Source organism: Takifugu rubripes, chromosome 19 (assembly GCF_901000725.2).
Source record: "Takifugu rubripes chromosome 19, fTakRub1.2, whole genome shotgun sequence".
In the NCBI taxonomy this organism is placed as follows: domain Eukaryota; kingdom Metazoa; phylum Chordata; class Actinopteri; order Tetraodontiformes; family Tetraodontidae; genus Takifugu; species Takifugu rubripes.
In genome coordinates, this window is record NC_042303.1 from 14,685,983 (window position 1) to 14,697,225 (window position 11,243).

Consider the following 11,243-nt stretch of genomic DNA (forward strand, 5'->3'; position numbering starts at 1 on the left):
GGCTCTCTAACCAATGATTTAAAGAGCCGATCACGCCGCTCCTCACGTACCTACTGCAGCGCAGGAGAACGCTGGCACGCCCTTTTGGAAGACCTGCATTCGGTGGAACTTGGTGCACAAAACAACCGCACGTACAGTATCTGCTGGTTACCAGCCGACCTGTGAAGCTACACGGTGTCGCTTCATTGTCACTTTGGTCGGACTCTCACGTAGAACGATGTATTTAACTGCATTTTGTTAGCATCATCTCATACGGGGTCTTGTCCTCTAAGAGGCTCCAGGTCCATTTACTCCCACAACACGCGAGATAAAGGCAGCAATCTCTCTAAGTGCCGAGCGAAGCCGGTTGTAAAGTCGCTGACCCTGCTGAGGACAGGACACTAATAACGGCTCCAAATGTGGGAGCAACTAACAAGCCACACAGGGTGACACGCTGGACCGCCACACCAGAGCTGAGCCTCCATCCAGAAGGACACAGCAGTGGAGTTCTAAGTAGTTTCACTGGAACTTGGTTCTTTTTTTTTTTTGTTTAGCAGACACTGCTACTTTTCCTCCCCTCTCAATGGCAAATCAATGCGACTGGATTGCTTCTATTCATGCTTACACGAATGTTCTGCAGTAAATCTGCAGCAGTTTGAACTTGAAGTTTCGTGCTCATTACACTCGCCGGGCTGGTGTCAAAGGCATCGCATAAACCAGACTGATGTTGACCGCTGTACAGTCAGGGAAAAGAGGAAAAAAAAAGGCCTTGGTGAACTATCAGCAGAGAGCTGGTATCAGAGGCTTTAGCTGCAGAATATTTTACAGTTTAATTTGGTGCTCTACTCAAAAATGAGCAGCAGCGGGACGTATCTGCCTTCCTCCAAGACATTTCATTCCACCTGGTTATGGAACGACGCTGGATCTTATGGACGGATCCTATAATGTACACAGGTGGAGCTGATGGAGGCCACCTGGCATGTAATTATATCTAACTATATAATCAGTTTAATTAATGATGAATTGTAATCAGGTGACTGGACACGTCACAGAATCACATTGAGAAATAACCAGTGTGCATGTTCAGTATTGCGACAGGACGATTAATACGTGTTTAAACCTGCTTTTTTGACGTTAGTTGATAGCGACTAGAGGAGCGCTACAGTAAGGAGCTCCAGCGTTTGCTGTAACCAGCTTACACACCCTGTAATACACTCAATACACTCTACTGTTGATTTCTTCTGCTGGTGTCACAGGATTGATCTACAGCAGAGCCGGGCTACTTTGTTTCATTGCCAAGTGTTCAGCTATCAACGTAATGATGAACCTGTGACAGAAGCTGCAGCAAACAGCCTGTGCAGAGAGTTATGATGCCAGCCATTAAAGGATCAGCAACACGGGCACGGGAGATACGTCCCTGAGGGGGGAGTCCTGGAGAACAGGTAGACAGAACGCTGCTTTTACTCTTCTTCCACATCCTTTCCTTGTGTCTCTCCTGGTTGCCTACAGGGAAACCTGGCGTTTCAGGTGTGCACACAGCTCCGAGGTGGCCTTAACAATTAGCCGCTGATAGATTATGCATTCCTTCCCGTGTTTGTTGAATTTGCTGAACTTGAACAGGAGTACATTCTTTACATTACTGTAGTCCACCTAAGGGGACTGTGAGTAATCTGATGGTATGAAATTGGCCAGCTTGCACGAGTTGGGTTGCCAACAGATTAGTGCAACACATTTTTCGGATTTGAGTGGTCGACCGCTAGAGCGGTAAATTGTATTGTTTTATCCCGAAGTTCCAAAACTGTGGAACTAATGCAGCACCCCCACAACATTTTATTCCAAGCAATTTTAATTTTTAAAGGGAGAGCTTAGTTTAAAGCAATTAATAACCGACATGTGAGCTTAAATGAGCGAGCGATAGCTTCTCAGCTAAGGCAAAATTGTCTATAAAGCTACCGTAAAACTGCCTTCTCAAGGTTTAATCAAGGTTTAAGAATAAAGAAAACCTGAACATCTCAACTAAATGGGACAAATGAAAAGTTTTACATCCGCCTGTGTCACATTTCCTATGGAAGGTGATTAATAGTTTGGGGAGCAGCAACATAAAAAGGCAAAAAAAGAGAAAGAAACTAATTAGTTTGCACGAGAAACAAAAGGGCTAAAGCACGGTTGCACTGTGGGCTATCTCGTAGATAACTCTTTTAGCCAGACGTGTTTGGTAATTAGTTTTTCTCCTCCGCTGGGGCTTTCAATAACCTGCAGTCGGAGTGATGGAGGGAAAGATAGTGATATGTATCTCAAATGTTTCCTCACCACAAAAAAGGATCCTGTCATTCAAAAGGAGAGGATTAAGCTGCGAAGGAGCCCGTGTTTCTGCTGGTAAACAGCCTGTATGAGAGGGTCGTTCCCTCTTGGATTTGGCAGTGCTGCACTTTTATATTTCCCGTATTTTTATTTTGATTCCCTTTAATTCCACACATGTCTGAGGAGTTTTGAAAACAGTTATATATCTTGCTTAATAGAGCAAATATTCTGGTTCAGAGGATTTATCTCTGTCCGCGACGGCCAGTTCAGCCCAGACCGGACCTTCGTTTCTGGCGGAACCGTCGGCTTCATCACAGCCGAGGCGACTGTCAGCCTGCGATGTGGCGCCGAGGCCCCCAGACACAGGCTGCTGGTTGTGAGGTGCTGATGGACAGATATGTTGGTGCATTCACGTGTCCATTGTCTGGGAGACGAGATTGCTTCTGACAGCTTGTTTGTTCTCATTTCACCTGGCTGGAGCCAACCCCTGAGCCCCCAGCGCAGGCCAGGGCCGCTGCCGCGCCGCTGCTTCATTAACCATTCTCACGGATTTTGTCAGAGCGGTATTAACGCACGGCCTCGTTTAAAAACTAATGAAGGCACAGCCGACTCTTCAAACCATCACATCTGGTGGAAAAAATAATACATCCATCCGGGCGTTAATCCTTAAACATCGAGAGTCTTTTTTCGCCTCCCAGATTCTTTGACTCAACAGAAATAGCTTTCGGCAGCAGCTCCAGGAACACGACAAACAGCCGAAGGTCTTAACCTGGCCTCAGATGCCAATTCAATCACGGATTCATGGGCTGCGAGAAAACTGTGGACAGAACGGAAACTTCATTATCGCCCTCCACCTGGTACCCGAGCATCCAGCGCCAGTCACCTGGAGGCTGGTAGGAAGCGACTCGAGTGTTCTTCATGATAATGCTGTAGCTCATAGGCTTACATTAAAGGAAAAGGGATGGAAACTTTGAATTTACAGACTTTGCAAACGCCACACCATGCAATCTGAAAGAATTCTGGCAGGCGTGATAAGATTTCTGGAGCGGGAACATTAAAGAGTGATGGATGCTGGGCCTTGTCGATTTATATTTGCTTTTATTTGAATATCATTAAAGGCGGCTCCGTGCAGGAAGCCTCGCCCCGTCCTGGCTAATTGAAGAGAGCCTGCTTAGCATCTGAGGAATTAAAATGGCACCTGTAGATAATTCACCTGAACGCTTCCTGCACCGTTGGTGCCGTGACGGATGCCTCTGATCTTATTCGCGCGCCAGCTATGCGTCTCCACAAAGTGCTTGGCTATTTACAGAGACATCAAACCAAATCAATAGTCTGTGAATAGACAGGTCGGCCTGCTCTCACTCCCTCGTTAAGACCAGCAGCTCATATTTTAGCCCAGGCGACACACACCAATTCATCACACTCGTGCATCCAAAAGGAGGCAGTGTGTGTGTGTGTGTGTATGTGTGCGTGTGTGTGGGAGGGGGGGTTGAACAGAAATACAGCCCGCTTCTCAGTATTCCTGCTGTAAAGTCATGTTAAGATGTGTTATCTCCCCGTGGCGAATATATTCCTTACTCACTAAATAAATAACAGCGCATCTATCCGTGCTGTTGCGTGGACGACATTGTGTGCATACTAAAAGCCCCGATCACAGGAACCCCTGAAACAAACCACGTAAATCTGGACTTTGAAGGCAGCAGGGCTCCATGTAGAGACTCACTTCCCTCACCGGCGCCACCAACACGCAGGAAGCCTTTCTGTGGGAGCACCGACGGCAAAGTTAACTTCATCAACTTTAAAAAGAGAGAGAGAGAGGAGAGATGTGCATGCTTGTGTGTACGTGTGCGTGTGCAGTTCAAAGCCGCCGCTGAGAGGGGAGGCAGACGTTTGAAGATGACCGCCCCCCCCCCCCCAACCCCCCAGTTGCGGACCAATCTCTACCCGTGCACATTCGCAAAGCATATCATTAAACATAATAGGGTTTTTATCACCGACTGTCAAGAAATTCCGGCGCATTTGCATTCAAATTTAATTTGCCATACTGAAAGCTCATGCATCCAAGAAATCATCCTGCGTGCTCCCCCCTTCTCACCCCCCCACTTTGTCTTGCGCACACACCCCCTGAGCTCATGATTTTTAATACGGTCGTAAACGCAGGAGCTGCCCCGCGAAGGTCTTCGCCTTTTCCGTCTGACGGTTCCTCGGCGTCGGGACCTTTACTGCTCATAATTAATTTTACAGTGTGAACACACACAATCTCCATCATCTATTAATGCTGCTTATTGGACGGAGAGTGACCAGATGTCCGGTCAGCCGTATCATTTGTTCTGTAGTAATGTGAAGAAACTCCACCATTATCTGTGTAGACCGGTCAAGAAACAGGCTAAAGCTCTTTTTTTTTTTTAAAAAAAGGACCAGATTTTGTTGTTTACATTAACTTCTGTTCTATGACATCAGATAAATCACGATGTGATTATTTTGTCTCCTTTCAAAAAGCAATGGCGGCTCAATCTGGCCGACAAAATATCCTCGGTACAAGCTGTCAGGGTGTTTACCCACAGGCGCGAGTCCCTATCTGAGGCCTGACATCTAATATAGAGAACTGGCCCCCAGCTCCAGCCGCCTCCCCTGCCAGACGTTCAGGCCCAGGCTGGTGGCGAGAGCGAGGGAAGGGGTGGCAGCGGGGGAGGAAGGGAGCTTCAGATGGGAAAGAAAATGAATTTAATTTGTCTAAATGGTGCAGAGTTGCCGACATCTCGATGGAATCGTGATGAAGCTGAGCGAAGGTAAGGAAATACTTACGTCCTGCTCCTTTTAGCTGTATTTCTGTATTTGTCCTGATGATTACGCAATACAGGAAGTGTATCTGGAGTGTGCAGGTTAGTATTAGGTACACGTAGCTGCCACTAGAGCGCCATTGAGTTTTACTGTCATAACCAAATGGCTTTCCCTCTGTAACACACACACACACACACACACACACACACACGTTGGTGCACAATGGGGGACCTCAGTCTAATTAGCTTGATTATTAATTAAAGAGTTCACTCAGAGGAGACCTGGCACCGGAGGAAGCGGCCCAAAGGGGGCTTCTGCTGAGAGGGCTCTGGACTGACTGTAGCAGTGGGTGATTAGGAAGCTTGGCTCGCGCTCCCCCAGCCACCCGTTCCCCGCCAAAGCGCCCGTCAGATGGCGGACGAACGCGAGCAAAGGTTGCAGAACACTGTCGTCAAAGACATTTCCGTGGAGCCGAACAGGAGACAGCAGTGACGAGCAGCTGCAGCCAGCTGTCTGTGTGAAATCTGCAGAAATAATGAGGCTATGGATGATTTGATTTGAGTAATTAAAATTTTGGGGGATATTGCAATTAGCACTTTGAGCTTTGTTTCCGAAACTTTTCACACGTAGTGAAATTCATTCAACACAAAATCTCTTCCTTCAAATGCCGATTTGAATTGTGAAGCATCAGATATGAAAATCTTGTATCGAGTTAAAAGCGACGATTCTGATGAATAGAATAACGGGATTTCGTCGGATGCCGGCTGAGTTTGGCACAACCGGGGGACGCGATTCACCTCTTTGGTTTCAGGACTGCAGAGAAAAGCGCACAAATGTGTCTTGTTTGGGGAAGAAACCTGTCGATCACTCTGCTGATGAACAGGTGTGACACAAAAGGTGCTGCAGCTTCATTTGTGCCCAGTAGTGGTCGTGGTTGGACCCCAGGTCCACTGTGGGCTTTGAAGCCACGCCTCCTGCCTCTGTTCTCCTGCCATTTTTCTCTTCTAACAAATTCCTGCGCCTCTTCAAAGTCCTCCTCCTGTTATCACCGCAGGAGCCCTCTGAAGAGCTCTCTGACTGGCTTCTGTTTTTGCCGAAATCTAATCTTAAAGTCGACTAATTGTCTCAGATAAACACTGTAATTATCAAAATTGGAGAAGAACAATTCGGCTCCTGCACGTTAAAACCTCAAGAATGTCCCCGTTTAATTATTATTTTCAACCATCCGCCGAGATGGAACCTCTTAATAAGATATATCTTATAAATACCCAAGAAAAACAGATGTGTGCTGTCACCACAGTTGAGATTAATTTCACGTTAACGATATATAATTTAAAAAGGTCCTTGTTGGGTGTTAGATGTGATTGCATGTGATGAGGAAGGGCCAGTGGAACGCAGCCTTGGAGGCAAGGCTCCTCTCATCGTTCCATCCGCGGCGCTGAATTAATGTGTTCTGCTGACCTCACTGACCCGCTGATTTACATTGCATCTCAAAGACACGGCTTGTAATAAAACATGGACCCACGTCCCCCCCCCCTTCCTCTGTGTGCTGACCGGCTAATGTAATACACAGTTTGCAGAGCTCCAACAGGGACGTTTAATGAAAACGAGGAAGCGGAGAGAAAAATGGGAGAAAACCTCTCTGAAATTAATTGAAGACCTCTATTAAAGAAACGTAGGTGGAGGGGGAGGGGGGGGGGGGGGGGGGGGGGTAATTGAAATCGCACACATAGGGCTTTTCTTTGCATTAACCTTTTTTTTGTTAATGACAGAACTTCTTTACTCACCAACTCCTGATGTCGTCTTCACCTGTGAGACAGATAAACCCCAGTGATGTGATGTGCAGGTGCACCCCCCCCCCTCCCAGTTTGGTTTTTAGTGATGCGACAGGACGTGGAGTGGAGGTGACAGACGCTGATCCGAGACCGTCACGCGAGCGCGTTGGGAGCGGAGCCAGCGCGCGCAGCTGCAGAGCAAATCAAAACTATAAAAAGATTCTTAAGATCATTAAAATTAAATTACTGCCAAACTCGTGACAGATGAAGGCGTCCCGTTCCTTTTATTTAGAGACGTGGATGCGAGGCAGCTGCAGTCGATCAGCAGTTCGGGGTCCTGTGCGGGGCCACAGAGCATCGCTTAACGGGCCCCAGAAGAACAGCGTACCTCCAGAAGATGGAGACCACGCCGCTGGTCTGTTCCTCCCGATCTGAGTGATTCCCCTCAGTTATTCTGGGAAGATTTGCGAGGGGCGATGGCGTTCCTCGAGAGAGTAAATAAAGCTGGGCATCGACCCCCCCCCCCTTCTTTTTCGCTTTGTAAACAAGGTGACTGAAACTTGGGCAGGACCCCGGAGCCCAAGGTTGAAGGAGAGGCTGTTGATTGGTGTAGACATTTCCTACATGAGGGCCACCACCTGCTTCATTCACCAGGTAGTGCCAACACACACACACACACACACACACACACACACACACACACACACACAAGCAGTTTTCCTCTGGGGACAGGTGGCACGGACCATATGAGGGTGAAGCAGCAAATAGTGTTTCTTTACTGCAACCGTCCTCTCTCATTCTGCAGGATAACCTCTTCAGACGAAGGACACGGGAAGACAGACACTGTCTGACAACATCAACGTCTCCCAGATAGCTGAGGTGAAGAGGGGAGGGCTCCGCTGCACCTGAGCTCCATTCCAGAGTCGTATCTTATTTTATGTTTAATATCCCGTCCATAAAACTTGGGCCAAACTTTCGGTTCCGAGGACATCGAGGTCCTACTCCGGACCGTGGGACATCCGTGGGACATCCGCTGGCCATAGAATGGACGTTAATGAAATAAATACACAGGTGAAGCTCCTCCCTCTTCCCCTCCATCACCAACTAATCCAGGCAGTGATGGCGGCCGTGGGTGTCAACGCTTTAACTCCTGATTGATCCCGGTATCGATGTGCAGGAATCTGCCTCCAGTACAGTGATAATTGGACAACCTTCCATTTAAACAGCTGCTGTTCCTCCTAAAAACGGAGGCAGAGCTGTCTGTTCTGTGCAAAGGGGAAGACCGAGGCCGTTTACAAGCCAGTCGTTTAGGCGGAACTGGGCGAATCGGATAGGAAGGAGAGAGAATTGGCAGGGAGAGAAAAGCGCTTTGAGGGAAAATGTCACCGCTGATAAGGCATTTGAATAAAAATTGAATGCGCTCCAAGATTTCGGCAACTTTAAATAGCAGAAAAGTGAGAGTAGCATTCCTTCAAATAATCAATACTTCTATATTGTGTTTCAGCGGAGCCTGAAACGATTGCACATGCCATAAAAGGCCAGGATATAAAAGAGGGGCGGTTGGGAGTACAAACACTTGGAAAAAGAACAAATGTCAGTGAAATTTACATAACTTAAACGAGCCCGGCGCCTTTTCTCTGCAAGTTTCTTATGTAAATGCTATACTTCCATTTGCACAGGATACGTTTCCACCTGCAACTACAAACTCAGAAGGAGGAAACTTGGAAAAAAAAAAAACTTTCTTTTGAAGCCCAAATAAAAACGAAGCACAAAGATGAAAAAGGATAAGGGGGGAGGGGGAATTAATATACAAGGCAAACCTTTATGATGATTGCAGAAAGAGTGAGCGCACGTGCTGAAATGTGACAATAACACATAATAGAAGTGCCGGTGGCATTTATTTCATGCTGTGTTTAATTCTGCAGGAATAATGACAAAAGGAAACAATCAAAATGAGTGTGAACACAATGAAAAGAGCAACAGAATGGGCTATTACTCTCCCACAGGGAATGATTGAGCCCTGACCAGGGGGGGTGAATAAACCCCACCCCTGACTACAGTAGCTATGACCTCCGGAGCCAACAGCACCTTTATCCCACAGATGTGGCAGACGGACGATTTTACAAAATAGAAATATATAATTCATAATTCAAAGGAGTGACGTCTTTTAAACGATGTCTTACTTTGATCTTTCTGCTTCGTTGCTGTAAACCAAAAGGTTTGGCGGCTCACGTGCACGTGCAGATGGTTTCGGCCGCTGTTTGCGCGTGCGTGTATTTGCATGTGGAGCGCGCGCGGGGCCGCGTGCCTTCTCCCTGTTTGCACGTGTCACCTATGCCATTTCTATGGAAATCGAAGACTGCGGCAGCCACAAGTTTACACATTCCCCTTCTTTTGACTCTGTTCAATCAGGCGTGTGCATAATTAGCCTGGTGCCGTATGCTAATCTACCGGGACCCAAATATTGCAGTTTGACAAATCCTTCATTTGTATTCAGCCACCACACAAAGCATCAATCGTGCTTTAGCACACATGCTACCCCTACCAACACCCCCCCCCCCCCCCCCCCCCCACGTGCACGCTCACACGCACTAGCCACACCCCTCCACCCTCCCTGGAAACTAGGAGCAGTGTGAAACTGAAAGCTGGCTGATTAGAACAGCAAGACCTGCTGAGATCTGCGTTTGCCATTAATATTTCGCTCTTCCAGATGGTGCCTCCCATAACGCGCGGAGATACCACCACTGGGCCAGCCGACAGGAAGGGCTGGATAGGACAAAATGATTAAAACCGTGGACTTCCACGACGATGGGAGGCGGGCTGACAGATCCCGCCGCTCTTTGCGTATTGTTATCATTACGCTGGGATATTGCTGCGGTCTTCCCCATCAGTGTGTTTATTGGTCAATCTCAGCATCCATTGCAAAAGACATCCATCATATTAGATTTAAGCTTTTCAAAAGCAATTTATCTGTTTACGTACACTTAGCCCTAAAAAAGAAAAAAAGAAAAAAAAGAAATCCATGCACGGAACAGCAGAATGATTTGGTTTTCTTAATCCCCCGAAATTATGTGCAAATCTCATCAAGGCGCACACATGCCACTGCGCCCATGCCCACGTTCAAACGGCGCCTGTGGGTGATTGTTTGAACCGGTGGCATTTTGAGCCTTATTACATGCTCACAGCACAACGCGGCACACAACAAACAAGTAGACAAATTTCACTCCTCTTTCTCTCTCTTCCTCCTCTGCCCCCTCACTGTCATTCCCCTTCCTCTTTCATTCAGTTTGGGATTGAGGATGCTGGGCTGAGGAGGAGGGCTGTGCAGTAAACAAGGGCAGGGGAGGGAGGGAGATTATCACCAGCTAATAATTCCCTCTTTCAAAACGTGCGGCTTCATATTCCCAAATTAAAGCCGAGTGCAAAAAAGGGGCTTACGAAACATTAAATGTCCTTTGGCTCCATTGCTGCGTGCGCGGGGCGGGGCGGGGGTGCACAATACTGTGGGATTTGCAGTTCTGCAGTAAACTAAAGCCATACATCACAAACCGATCAGGCCCCGGGAGAGGGGCCCGGACCAATCATTTTGAGGTTAAACAATGTAATTTGGATCTTGTAAGTGCAATTTATTTTGGCTGTCAGGGAGAGGCTGCGAAACATTTTCTCTTCTTTTCTCTTTTTTAGATAAAAGGAGGGTGGGTGTGCGCGAGTGGGTCCTGTGGAGGGGAGACGTCAACGGCCTTCTGAGAAATGAATGATGGAGGTATTTATCTATCCTTCCTTTCTTTCTTCTCCTCAGGACACTGTAGACCATTATTCTATGGTCAAACACAGACAAAATTCCACTAATGAGAACAGTTCTTTAGCAAACTTATTTTATATCTTCCATATCTCCACGAATTTAGAAGCTCAGCTCCTGGACCCTTTTGACCAACTTCTTCTGTGGGACAGGATAAGAAACAGCCTTTCAGTCCTGTGCAGCATCTAATTGCAGCTTTCTACCATGTTTACTCCCCCAGCCAAGTGTAGCAGGTTAGCATGCTAATACAGTGGAGAACCTTTTAGCTATTACAGTCTGATTTTTCAGCGTCTTTGTACATGTGCAGGACAAATATACCTGGATTTTCATATTTTGTTATTTCTTAGTCCTTGTTATTTATGTCATATTTCACATTTTGTTTCACATGATGTGTTCAGGTACCCCCTGTACTTAGGACATATAATATTAGAATGTACAGGAAACCCATTGATTTCCCTAAAGGATACAGCTAAAGGAGGCCAGGATCTTTGTTATTTCTGCTCCGGTTCCTTTAAGGTCTCTCCTCCTGTACGTTTTCTCATACTTGTCCTCCAGTAACACCAAAAATGTACTCGTGCTAATGATGGCACGTCAGCCATTACATCCAC

The 11,243-nt window shown here is 47.0% G+C and overlaps 1 long non-coding RNA gene across 1 annotated transcript; it reads left to right on the forward strand.

The window, feature by feature from the left end:
* Positions 1-7,642: 7,642 nt before the first annotated feature.
* On the forward strand, positions 7,643-10,901 carry LOC115246984 (uncharacterized). The gene is made up of 3 exons (XR_003886084.1): positions 7,643-7,715; positions 10,521-10,599; positions 10,742-10,901. It is a non-coding gene; the product is annotated as an uncharacterized lncRNA (long non-coding RNA).
* The last annotated feature ends 342 nt before the right edge of the window (positions 10,902-11,243 follow it).